Here is a 12,447-nt window from a genome sequence, read left to right as displayed (position 1 = left end):
TTTACTAAGTACAGTATGTACTGTATGCATAAATAAAAATATTCAATTGTTCCAACACGATATACAAACCGTCAGTCCTTTACATTAGGAATTACTTTCAGCATAGGCTGGAAACAGCCGTTAAACTCTTGAGCAAGATGGTTAGGCAATAACTACCACCAGGTGGGTGGGAATACCCGCCTGCACGGATGTAAACATTCCAGTTTGCTTTCAGTCGTCATGCGTCGCAGACATGGTTTCGGATCTCTTTGCCTGACTGTTGTTAAGCTCTTTATTATCCCGGTGGGATCTTAATGTATTTTTGTGTATATATTACGTGTGTTTGATATTTATTAACACAAACCCACGATTTGTGATAATCTTGGTTAAGCCGTCATTCCCCTGTGTCTGTGTCTTGGGTTTGACGGCCAAGGGCGTATTTAGAGGGACGTAACCAAGTGGTAGTGCTTCTCTTCCGGTAGCCCTTTATTTAGATACTGAAGGCATTCCCCTGTACGTTTGGAGATATTAGTTGGGACGTAGTATCTTCACTCCCCTAAATTGATTGGGATGCCAGAGTTCGCTTCCTTTCTTGGGCTCCCGCCCTCCGTGTACAAGGGCATGACTACTTCCTTCCTACTTGTGTTGAGTATTGTTTTCGCCGCCTGCACTATAGAAAGTTGCGGGGGGGAGGTTGCGGGCATCATCGGTAAGTTCCGCTTCCACAGCACCCTTGGTGGCCTCACTCTCTTGGCCATGAGTTTGAATCCCCGACCAGCCAATGAAGAATAAGAGGAATTTATTTCTAGTGATAGAAATTCATTTCTTGCTATAATGTGGTTTGGATTCCACATTATAGGTAACCAGTTGGTTCTTAGCCACATAAAATAAATCAGATCCTTTGGGCCAGCCCTAGGAGAGCTGTTAATCAGCTCAGTGGTCTGGTTAAACTAAGATATACTTTTTCCCCTCTGCCCTTTTCTCTCCCTGTAAGTTCTTCCTTTTCTCTCCGTCGGTAGAGATCTCTCTCCTTTGCCCTCTTCGCTCGCTCATCAGGCGAAGACCGCGAGGGTGGGGGATCCACATGCAGTTGGGCAACCTCTTCTAAGGTGCCTCCTCTCGCTGCATAGGGGAGTTCCCCTCATAGCGAGAGGAGTCTCCCTCTACTGATCATCTTTGCTTTTTCTTTCAGGTTGACAGTGAGCATCACAGTCACAGCAGTAGTTGGCTGGATATCTCAGGGGATATCTTGCATGAAGGAGTCCTGATGTTCATTTAGTATTGCTTCGGGATCAACCACATTACCTGGTTGGAATGGCATAGCTTCACGTCAGGATCGTTCCGGCTCTGTTTCTCCGATGTGGATCAATCGCTGTCATTGCTGGCCTTCATGTATGCCATGGCACTGTTGTATCTGTGGTCCATCTGCTCCTGCTGTTTCCTGTGTTATGCTTCTGTTAACTCGACGACAGTCTATGGGCAGCTCCTCCTGGTCTCCTGCCGCAGCCATCCTGATTGTTTCTGTCACTGCTGGTGATGTTCATATGACATTCTGCCCATTGCTGTAGCTCCTGCCTTCCAAACTGCTTCCATAGCGCCTGCATCAGCCGTCCTGATCGTGCTGGTTGCTTCTCCTGGTGGTGATGTCCTGGGCTGCTTTCGTTGTGTTCCTGCCTAGCTGCCCAGGAGGTTACGATGTCCACCGTCCTGTAGAAGATGTGGGAGTGAAGGTGAAGGAAGTCACCCTGTGGAAGCGATGTTCCTGGCCGTTGCGGTAGCTCCTGCTTTCCGAACCACTTCCGTAGCTCCTGCATCGGCTATCCTGATCATGCCTGCTGCTTCTCCTGGTGGTCGTGTCCTCGGCCACTTCCATTGTGTTCCTGCCTAGCTGCCCTGGAGGTTACAGTGTTTCGTGTCCACCATCCAGTAGAAGATGTCGGAGTAAAGGTGAAGGAAGTCTCCCTCTGGAAGTAGCCAACGTCTTCTTCAACTTATCTTCGATTTCATCTTCTGCTACCTCTTTCCTTCCTCTCCCAAGGTTCAAGGGGGTCCTGGGAACCGGACAGACCTCCGTTGGCCGAAGGAGAGAAAGGCTGCTTCTTTCCCCTTGATGACCATTGGACATCTAGGGACTGCCTCCTTCCGAGGAGGCAGTGGCTCTCTTTGGCTCTTCGCAACCTTCGGGTTAGGGAACTGATTCACATACCCCTGGGTTTTGTGTTTTGGGAGCCGCAGGCGCGCAGACCTTGGTTTGCAATCCCATTCCCAGTCCTAGAGGTTCTGCCTCTAAGACAGGCTGCTTCGGGCACTCATTCACAAGCCGCTCCAAGTGCTCAAGAATCGGTGAAATATCGAGTATCCCGACCTGGTCTGGAGAGTACTCTCCCTGGCCCAGTTCAGGAGCAGTGCGAGAGAAAGGGCCGAGGCACCCAGGTGTCTCAGCTCTTCCTGCCAGCACCACAAGCGCTCCCCGAGTGCTTACCAGTGCTCGGTCAGGTTCCCAGTTTGGTGTCTCGATCCTGTCGGTTCGAACACCAGAAGAAGCAGGGAAGAGGTTTCCTTCGAGGGTCTAGCGGGACTTCTAAGAGACCGCCTCATTTCTGGGAGGCAACTTTCTTTTGTTGGCTTTTCCCTCCCTCAGGTCGGAACCAATTCACATTCTCCTTTGGGGTCTTGTTTTGGGGGCTGTGAGAGAGCGGCCTCAAGAGGCCGTTCTCTCATTGCCAGTCTTAGAAATCTGCATCTAAGACTGGTTCTGTGCCTGGCTCATTTTGATTTCTTAGGAAACTGAAAGCAGCCACTCCCGATTTTTATTAGTCTTATAGGTTGCTCGAATTCTATGAATCACGAGCGCTGTCCTGGCGAGAGGCACAGGACGAGAGAAAGTGTCGAGACCCAGGTGTTTCAGTGCTGAGACGCCCAGGTGTCTTGAACCATAGGGTTCGAGCATGCAGGATAGCAGACACAGAATTCTCCTTTAAACCTTCTTATCAAGGGCCCTCGATCTTGGAGGAGTTTAGAGTTCGCGAAATTAGTGCTAGTTCATGGCAGACAAGTTCCACCCTGCCCATTTCCGATAGCGTTTGAGCGATCGGCTCAGCTTGCTCGCCCTACCCAGTCGTTGGTCACGTCCACAAGACTTGCTTGGCTTGGCTCAGCTCAGCTCGCCCCACTTGGCTCCTGGTCCGCCGCTTATCACCCACTCTGGATCGCATTCGCGTGATTGGCTCGGTTCGGCACTGCTTGGCTTGGCCTTGCTCGGTTTTTCCAAATCGCGTTCTCAGCACTGTTCGAGTGAACTTTCTGCTCTTCCCAGGAAAGGGCTTTGCCATTGCACAAGCGCTCTTCTTCCCCTGTCTGGCAATAATCTCCTTCGGTTGATTATCGCCCATGGTCCGCATCTCCTGCTAGTTTTACTGGCAGGACAGGTAGGGGTACTCTTTCTCCACACCTGTTCTCTTTTCCTCTTGGTTGTTCCGAGAGGTGCCAGACGGACAGAGAGAGCTCCGATGAATTTGTCTTTCTTTGGAGTTTGACTGCCTGGCGTGCTTTCGGTGTTGGTCCCCTGATTGTCTCGTATTACAGCCAGGTAGCCGAGGAGGGTTTCTTGGGATCTGTCAAGGTCTCTCTCCAGGGAGAGAGGTACAGGAGTTTCATGCTTTGGAAGCAGCGAGGGTCTTCCTCTTCAAGTTGCGATCGCCCTCGTTTCTCAAAGAACTTCGCACCGATTCACCAGTGCGAGGATCCCCGGGACAGGACCACAGCTCCCCCAATGAAGAATCTTCATCACTCGCAACCCTTGCAGTTCTCATTGCTTGCGAGAGTTCTCGACCAGATGAATACTTTTCTTCAGACTCGACAGTCAGAGGGGTCTTGCTGACTGTAGTTTTAACTCTGCTTCTTCTGGACTAGGTTCTCTCTCTGCTTCTCCTTACTGTGAAGGGTATTTTCCTCCACAATGAGAGGCAGTGATCTTGGAGGACACCTTCTAGTTTGCTCCATACAGTCTCCTGATCAGTCCACGATCCTTCACTTTTAGGCTCTCTCCTCGGATACGACCAGTCCTGGAGAGAACCCTGCCTTCTGGAGACTGGTCCTGCCCGTGGATGGGTCTTCCTACACCAGGTGGCAATCTGTGCACAATTCTGGTGCTAAGAAGAAGGACTGTCCTAACTCGGATCTCCAGGTTTCGTAAGTCCCGAGTTGGCTAGACCCTTAGGAACAAACTTTTACTCGGTTCTGCTTGTTTCTTTCAGAATTTTGCCAGTACCGTGGTAATCAAGGTTCATACCAAGGCACTGCCTTGTCCTTTGGACAATGACCAAGACCTTTGGGTCTTAGTCATCTTGGCTTGACCTTAAGTTCAAGCCAGCCCTCCTCAACTCCTAAGAAGTCCCAGGCTTTGGAAGAAGATCGCGGAAACACATAGCCCTCTTCTTCCCTTATGGGAAAGTACGCATACCTGTGTCTCTTTCCACCCTCTTTTCCATAAGGAAGGAGGGCAGAAGGGAAGAGAAAAAGAAGTATCGTTGACTGGGCAGAAGTTCTCCTACTGCAGATGCTTGGATGAAATGATACTTGTCGAGTCTCTGGAGCTGGCAGCGACATTGCCAAGAACTGGGAATGGATTCCTTTTGGGGAAGTATCTATATCCCTTGGGCCTCGGCAGTTCTTTTCATCAAACCTCCATCCCGCTTCCTCTCCTGTGCTCCCAATTCGGGAAATGCCAGCCCGGCTAGAGCTAATCATTTTGGTATCCTGTCATCTTGTAAAAGCTTCCCCATGGTGGAGAATGAAGGAGGTCTGCTTCCATTCCTCCATCCTTCTTTCCTTTTCGAAGTGAGTAAAGAGTTAGGCTAATGCTTGATTGAAGGAACCTTCGAATATGCTTACATATTCTCCTCACATCGTGTCTCCTCCCGGATTCACCAATCGAGGAATAGGCACACACCTGTAAGGCTTTGTCTTGAAGGTGTGTGACCAAGATGATTAGTACCTTCTCATCAACATCCTGAACTCAAGGCAGCCTTTTGGCCTTCTGAGAATTCAGGATGAGTTTTGCAACACTGAGTGGTTTTATTGAACAACAAAACCACAGTAGTGGCATACGTCGACAAACAAGAGGAATCGTTTTTACCTCCGGTTTCTTCTGTTGACATTTGCAGGTACTCGAGTGTTCTGTAGCGCATTCTCTAGCTCAGTTAGCCTGATATATCCCCAGTGGGGATGTATTGGTAGGCGAGCTTGGCCTCAGGTGTGAGTGATCGGGATGGAACGTGCTCTTCACTCTTTTCTTCAAGAAGATTCACGAAGAGACTGCTCTACTGAGAGATCCCTACCTTCTTTATGTTTGCCTCCTGGCACAACAAAGTCGATATATAGTTTTTCTTGCTCCTTCACACCAGACCCAGGGGCTGCTACGGTGAGGCATGCTGTCTTTTTGGGAAACATCAATATCTATATTTTTCCCGCCATATTTGTCTGTTTCACTAGGGGCTCTCAAGCATTGCTCACCTCGAGTTACAGACAAATGCTGGAAGACTTCGCCTTTTGCCTGACCTGATAGCTCTGCTGTGTGTGTGTGTGTGTGTGTGTGTGTGTGTATGTGTGTGTATACATACATGCATGCATATCAGTGAGTGCTCGTATTCCTACAGAATATTAAGTTTTTAAACGCCAGCTATAATTAGATAACAGAGAGTTGTCTTTGAGGACTGAATCTTTATTTTGTGTAGACTACTTCAACTTTTTCTCCCCATCATTTCCAATCCCCATCTCTGATAAAATGTCTCTGGAAGAAGGAACAACCTTATTCTGAGAAGAATGGAGGAGATTAAAAATTACGAAGGCCCTTCAAATGACATCCTTCGCAAAATACATGTTTTTTTTTTGTTGAAAAAATAGCTATATTACTACTCCGAGAATTTAAAGCAGAGAAAGAAAGTAACATACAACACACAAACTTGGTATAAACAAAATTACATAAATCTCCTTAAATGTCTGAGATAATTAGAACAGAGTTGAAACTTTTTTGTGGGTTAGTAGGGATTTTGTGTAGATTTTTCTTGGATTTTTCTTTCCCTTGTACCGATGTTTTTATTTCATATTTCAGATATTTTCCCTTGTTTAGTTTGGAAGTGCTGGTCCTGAAAAATTTTGTTTACATTTATTTTGTAAGACTTTACACATACAGACACATCCGACTACTGCGTGTTCATATAGCTAATATACATGTTTATATATATATATATATATATATATATATATATATATATATATGTATATACTATATATATATATATATATATATATATATATATATATATATATATATATATATATATATATATATATATATATATACACACACACACACACATAAGTGAATGTTTGTATGTTTGGACGCTATAGAAATCCGAACCGTTTGACAGGCCCAGACAAAATTTTGCACACAGCCTGTGTCACCCCAGAACGGTTTATAACTCAAAATCAAACCCCTACCTGTGACAGACATACGAACACTGGCAAAATAAATGAAATTTTCGTTTTTACCAGTGTTGTTCACCTTTTCTTCAGTAACTTTACGGGAGTCACCAGTAGCTTGGGTGGAAAAGTACCACCTTTTCTGTTGGTGACGTCATTAAAATCCTCCCACTGCAAACCCTATAATCACCTCCACCTCCCACTGCAAACTCTATAATCAGTTTAGTACATCCAAAAAATTAAACAGACGGGTTTGACTGTAGCAGAATTACTTTCATTAAGTCATAAATCAATGTAATTCAAAATATAACTCTATCACCACACCAGTCCTCGCCATGGAAAAAAGTAGTGACAGACCTACCCCTTCATTAAAAAATTACTCGAGACGAAATTACACCACATTTTTCAGTGTTCATCTTAAGCAATTGTATCTTAATTATACCTTGCCAATAAAATACAAATTCTTAAGTACCTTGATGTATTACCATCATCATATCTAAGTACTTAATCCACTAAAAAATCTCCATATATCGACAATATCTATGTTAGACCATTCGTATTGCCGCCAAAATTCTACCGGAAGAATCCCTGAAGATCCCATGAAGATTCCTTTTCAGGTGAATTGACCGCTGGGCCCTACAAAAAAAAAAAAGGACCCTTTAGGCAAAGATTCCGAATCGCCGGAGGTGGCCATCATACGAATGACTATGCTCTAGCTTCTGAGAAAATGATAGTCTTCGTATTGGCGCTAAAATCCTCACCGAAGAACTTGAAGATTCCAAGGAAGATTCTTTTTCAGCAGTATAACAAGGGTCCCTATGAATTGGACCCCTAGGCCCTACAAAAAAACAAAAGACCCTTAGCAAAGATTTCCCTGAATCGCCGAGGTGTCCATCATTACATGAATGATCATGTTCTAGCTTGAGAAAATGATAGTCTTTGTATTGGCGCCAAAATCTTCACCAAGAATCCCTGAAGACTTTGAAGATTCCTTTCAGCTGAATTGGAGCGTCCAAAAAAAAAAAAAAAAAGGACCCCTTAGCAAAGATTTCCTCCAGAGTGCTGACTAATCTGGTTAAACTCTTTATCAATAATAATAGTAATAGTAAGGATCATTCTCTACTAACCAGTTATTTTTGTGCTATTGGATGGTCATGCAATAAAGTGTCTCGATTTTGTCAACATTTTTCATCATCTGTCAAATATCAAAACCTTGAGAACAATTTGAGCAAGTTGTTGCTTCAAGTTCTCTCGCACGTCTTGTCTGGGCAAGAGTTATAATGGTGGCCTTATGGAAACTGCAAGCTTTAAAAGGTAACGGTACCTGCTGCATCTGTATGAAGCTACTGCCTTTGTATTTATCTAGCTTGCCTGGTGATCAGCATCCTTCTCTTTGCTGCAGGTCAGATTTCTGAATGTGGACATCGGGATCAAAGACTTCGATGAAGGCGTTTTGTCTAGTGGCTCTGTCTCCAGATCTATGAATGAGTAAGAATTCAGCAAGAACTGAGCAAGCGCTTGCCGTAGAGAAGGTCTCTCTTTGGAGAGGTATAAAAATATTGCAAGGAAATTCAGTCTTATAATGGTAAATTATTAAAGTTCTGTAGGCAATTGCTACAGACTGACCTGTGCTTGTCAGTGCTCAAGATACCTCGTCTGTTTCCTGTTTAGTCTCTCTCTCTCTCTCTCTCTCTCTCTCTCTCTCTCTCTCTCTCTCTCTCTCTCTCTCTCTCTCTCTCTCTCTCTCTCGTATTGTTTTCTTCTTCCCAGAGATTTGCCTGGGGTTAACTTGTCAAACTTTACTTTAGGTGCGCGGCTCGATTCCCGCTAGTCGCCGACCGCGACGGGTTACCGCCTTTCTGGGGGGTCTTGGCGGCCCCGGCCAGGTCAAGGCATGTTCCTTAACCCTGGACAGGTAGCCTTGTGCCATTTAGACACGCAGGTTGCGCAAAACCCATTTTTTCGTTGTGCGCAGCGTCCCCTTCAAGTAGGTGGACTCATTTTTCTGGAATAGCTAGTCTTTGTCGAGCTGACATGGAGAGTAGACGTGCCGCACTTGAAGTCCGCCAAGAACACAGTATTTTCGGCGCCGAAAGTTTCTTTTGTGTGTATTTCAGCACTACCTTACCTTGTACGTAAGTAAAAGTGATTTTCAATACTTTTGTAAAATTTATTGCTGCATCATTGTTATTTGGACTATAGTGATAATTTTCGGTGGAAATCTTAACGGATGGTTGCTCTACATAGACCAACTGCCATTTTGGAGATTGCTCATGGCCAAGATGGTTTTTTTGGTACTTTTCTAATTTTCCATTTTTTCATGTTTGCAGGTTTCGCCATGTCGAGAAGAAATTTCGTGAAGGAGGAGGACTACAATAAGCTGCTTTTTTCTGAGGATGACACCAGTGATGTGGAGGACCCCTCTGAGATTGTTATCGAAGCAGACAGGGTGTTTGATGATGACGCCCACACGTGGGAGGATGAGGAAGCAGAAGAAGTCACTCATGAAGACTTGGAAGACGAGTTGGAATGCCTCGCACCCCAGGAGGAAGAGCCTTCTACGTCGAGGGCTACAACAGCTTTTGCCCTTCCCCTTAGCCCCTCTGAGTTACGAAGCAGGAAGAGGAGGAGAGGACCACTACATCCTGCAGCTGGTGAAGCCTCAAGAAGTTACCACAAGACATATACAGAGGAAGGGACAAAACAGTGTGGCACTCAGAGCCAAACCCTGCCATGCCATCTATTTCAAGGAGTGACAACATTGAGGAGGGTGCTCTACTACAAACACACTAACTGCTAAGACACCTTGGAGGTGTTTTCGTTGTTCATGAACGACCCCTTGCTGGCAGAAGTGTGTATGCATACAGGTGACAAAATCACGTCCTTGCGTGATAAAGTGAAACGCCAAAACAACCCCACCTTCAAAGACCTCCAACTCATGGAACTGAAGGCACTACTTGGTGTGCTTATCATGGCAGGGGCACGCAAGGACAACCACCTCACTACAGAAGAGATGTTCTCCCCAGCATTAGGATGCCCCTTCTACAGGAGTGCCATGAGCGAGCGGGCGCTTGCATTCTCATGAGGTCCTTACGGTTTGATAATGCTGGCACAAGGACAGACCGTCTGAAGATGGACAAGTTCGCCCATATCAGGAAGTTTGGAATACTGTCATCCGGCACTGCATAGGCAACTACTCTCCAGGGCCTCATCTTACTGTAGATGAACAACTGCTAGCCTTCAGGGGACGTTGCAGCTTCCGCATGTTTATTCCAAACAAACCAGCAAAGTAAGTAAATGTTTTCTTCTGTGAATATTTGTAAATATTTTGTATCATTAATTATCATTATCAGTAATACTTTTTTGTTTTACAATTTTTCAACATTTCTGTTATTTCATTATAACAAATCTTTCAAGTTTTGATTTATAACTAATGTTAGTTTTCTTCTTTCCTCTTTAGGTATGGTATCAAATTGGTCATGGCTTGCGATGCAGAAACACATTATATGTGCAATTCAATCCCCTACTGTGGCAAGACCACTGGTGCTGACAGGGTCATATCGCTGGGGAGTTTTTACTACAGAGTTGGTCAAGCCCTTCAGGACGTCGGGCGTGTTGTTACCACCGACAACTGGTTTACATCCCTGCCCTTAGCAAAGAGCCTGCAGAAATATGGGATGCACTTGGTAGGCACTATTCGTCCTAAACCCTACATGCCTCTGGAATTGCTAACATTTCCAATGGAGTTGGGACAGTCGGTTGCTGTCTACAACTATGAAGATAAAGCAACCCTGATGTGCCAACGTGTGAAGTCAACCAAGAGGATGCAGATTTTATCCACAGTCCACCATCAACTCCACACTTGTGGAACGTCAGAAGACGCACATCCACATGTACTATAATGCAACCAAGGAGGGGTCGACACTTTCGACCAGCTGTGTGCTGCCATGACCTGCAGCAGGAAGACCCGTAGGTGGCCCTTGTGTGTCTTCTTTGGCCTACTCAACATCGTGGTCAATAACGCCTTCATAATATATCAGCACCGACCAGAAAATGCCAAAGTTTCCTGAAGAAAATTTGCTATGGATTTGGCACTTGAACTTTGTCGTCCCTGGGCATTCAACCGCCTGCAGCAGAAGAGATATCTTCCAAGGGATGTCTCATCCCTGATTTGTTCTGTGTTTGAGGTGGAAGACATCACCGTTGCCGCAAATGAAGGCCAGGGACGCTCTGAAAAGCGGCAGAGATGCCATCTTGCCCCTTCCTCCCTAATGCGAGATCAAAAATTTTGTGTAGCAACTGCAGGAAGACAACCTGTGCCCACCACCTGACGTACACCTGTGAAAAGTGCTCCAAGTGTTCCAAATTATTATTATTGTCTATTGTTTATTTTTATTATATATTACATTTAAAACATTTAACATAAAAATTAAAACCTTTTAAGCCATGTTCCCATTTTTACATGAAAAATATTTTATTATTATTGTCTGTTTTGACCCATTTTGCTTTCAAATTATTTTATTTTATTTTTTTTTTATTACTTATATTTCATACATTTTTAAAAAAAACATTTTTTTTAACTTGATTAAAAAAAAAAAATTAAAACCAGATTTTGCAGTTTTTAATCACAGCCTGACTAGTCTCAAAATGGTGTCAACTCATTTTTATTTCTCAAGAATGAAAATACTCTTTTTAGTATAAATGCACTGGATGGCAGTGTGGTGCCAGTAGTTTAAAAAAAAAAAAAAAAATCCATAAAATGTTGACCAAAGTTGTTTTGATATTTATTTGCAGGCTTGCAGACTTATAAAAATTTCAGGTAGGTAAGATCTGGTTAGGTCAGGACCTGGCATTATGGGAGAGGCTATATCCATTTATGTATGAGGACTCTGTCCCGGTCGACGACTGGCGGGAATCTGGCCGCGCAACTAAAGTAAAGTTTTACCAAAATACTGGTCCAGACCAGAGAGATATTTGGGGATACTGGTTACGCAAGAGAGGCAACAGATGTGTAGTCTCGCACGTTATATCTCGAACTTTCCTACAACGAATGATGTAGGAGTGCTCATGCTTGTTCGTGTGCATGAACAATGAATTATCCTTTTATTAAATATTGAAGAGCGTATGAGTGTGTTTATGTCTGCAACATGTTTATATACGTTGAATGGTGGTGAATTATGAGCTTTATTCTCAAATAAAAAATTCTTTGAATATACTTTGATTATCTTACCATGAATCTTACCTGTATACCAATACAGGTCGTACCAGGCAGATGTATAATCTTAATTCTGTGTGCAAATTCAGTCTGTTTGCTATCCAATTCTCATTCAGTCCTCTGTTTGTTTGTTTGCCTTCTCCAGTCTTTAACTCAGCTCAAACTCAAGGGTAACGATGCTCGATATCATTGCTCCTGAATATTTGAAAGTCTATAAAGTCAATGTTTGTACCTTCATAACGTAGAAATTTACCCATTATGAAATGGATTAACTTCACCGTGAAGAGTCGAGGAAATATGAAAACAATTTTGCTAAAGCAGAGAATGAATTCATTTCCTTTCACTACAATCTGCGCTTCTATGAAAACAACTGCAATGACGCCAGTGCTAGCAGGGCAAACGCCACAAACAGATTGTCTTAACCCTTTCTATGTCATAGACATTAAACATTTGACTTCTGGGAAGCGCTCACGTCGGCAACGGTTGCCAGTTAACTGTGTTATTTACATTAAACTGACTGTCTTTTCATGCTGGATGACAAATCCTTAACAGATGATTAGAAAAGAAATCTGCAAAATAAGGACCCTCTTTAGTCTATAAATGTGGATCGCATTCATTTTGCATTGAATTTCTTTATATCAGTTTATATACTTTCCGATACCAACTTTTTAGAGGCATACTCTGCCCTGTGGCTTTCCGGTTTCAAGGGAATATAATAGCTTTCAGTCTTCATTCACAATAAAACCATGGAAGTATACAAAATTCACTTT

At 44.0% G+C, this 12,447-nt stretch overlaps 1 protein-coding gene and 1 long non-coding RNA gene across 5 annotated transcripts in view; one reads left to right on the top strand and one right to left on the bottom strand.

Moving 5' to 3' along the window:
• Positions 1-12,447, top strand: part of LOC136834457 (gastrula zinc finger protein xLCGF3.1-like) — a 212,527-nt gene that overhangs the window by 816 nt on the left and 199,264 nt on the right. The window lies entirely within an intron of this gene.
• Positions 12,431-12,447, bottom strand: part of LOC136834186 (uncharacterized) — a 2,824-nt gene continuing 2,807 nt past the window's right edge. For both annotated transcript variants that reach the window (XR_010851669.1, XR_010851670.1), the window contains exon 4: positions 12,431-12,447. This exon is cut by the window's right edge and continues 93 nt beyond it. This is a non-coding gene — a long non-coding RNA (uncharacterized lncRNA).

Source organism: Macrobrachium rosenbergii, chromosome 53 (assembly GCF_040412425.1).
Source record: "Macrobrachium rosenbergii isolate ZJJX-2024 chromosome 53, ASM4041242v1, whole genome shotgun sequence".
Classification (NCBI taxonomy): Eukaryota; Metazoa; Arthropoda; class Malacostraca; order Decapoda; family Palaemonidae; genus Macrobrachium; species Macrobrachium rosenbergii.
Note: the sequence above shows the minus strand (reverse complement) of the source record. Positions and strands in the feature narration are given on the sequence as shown.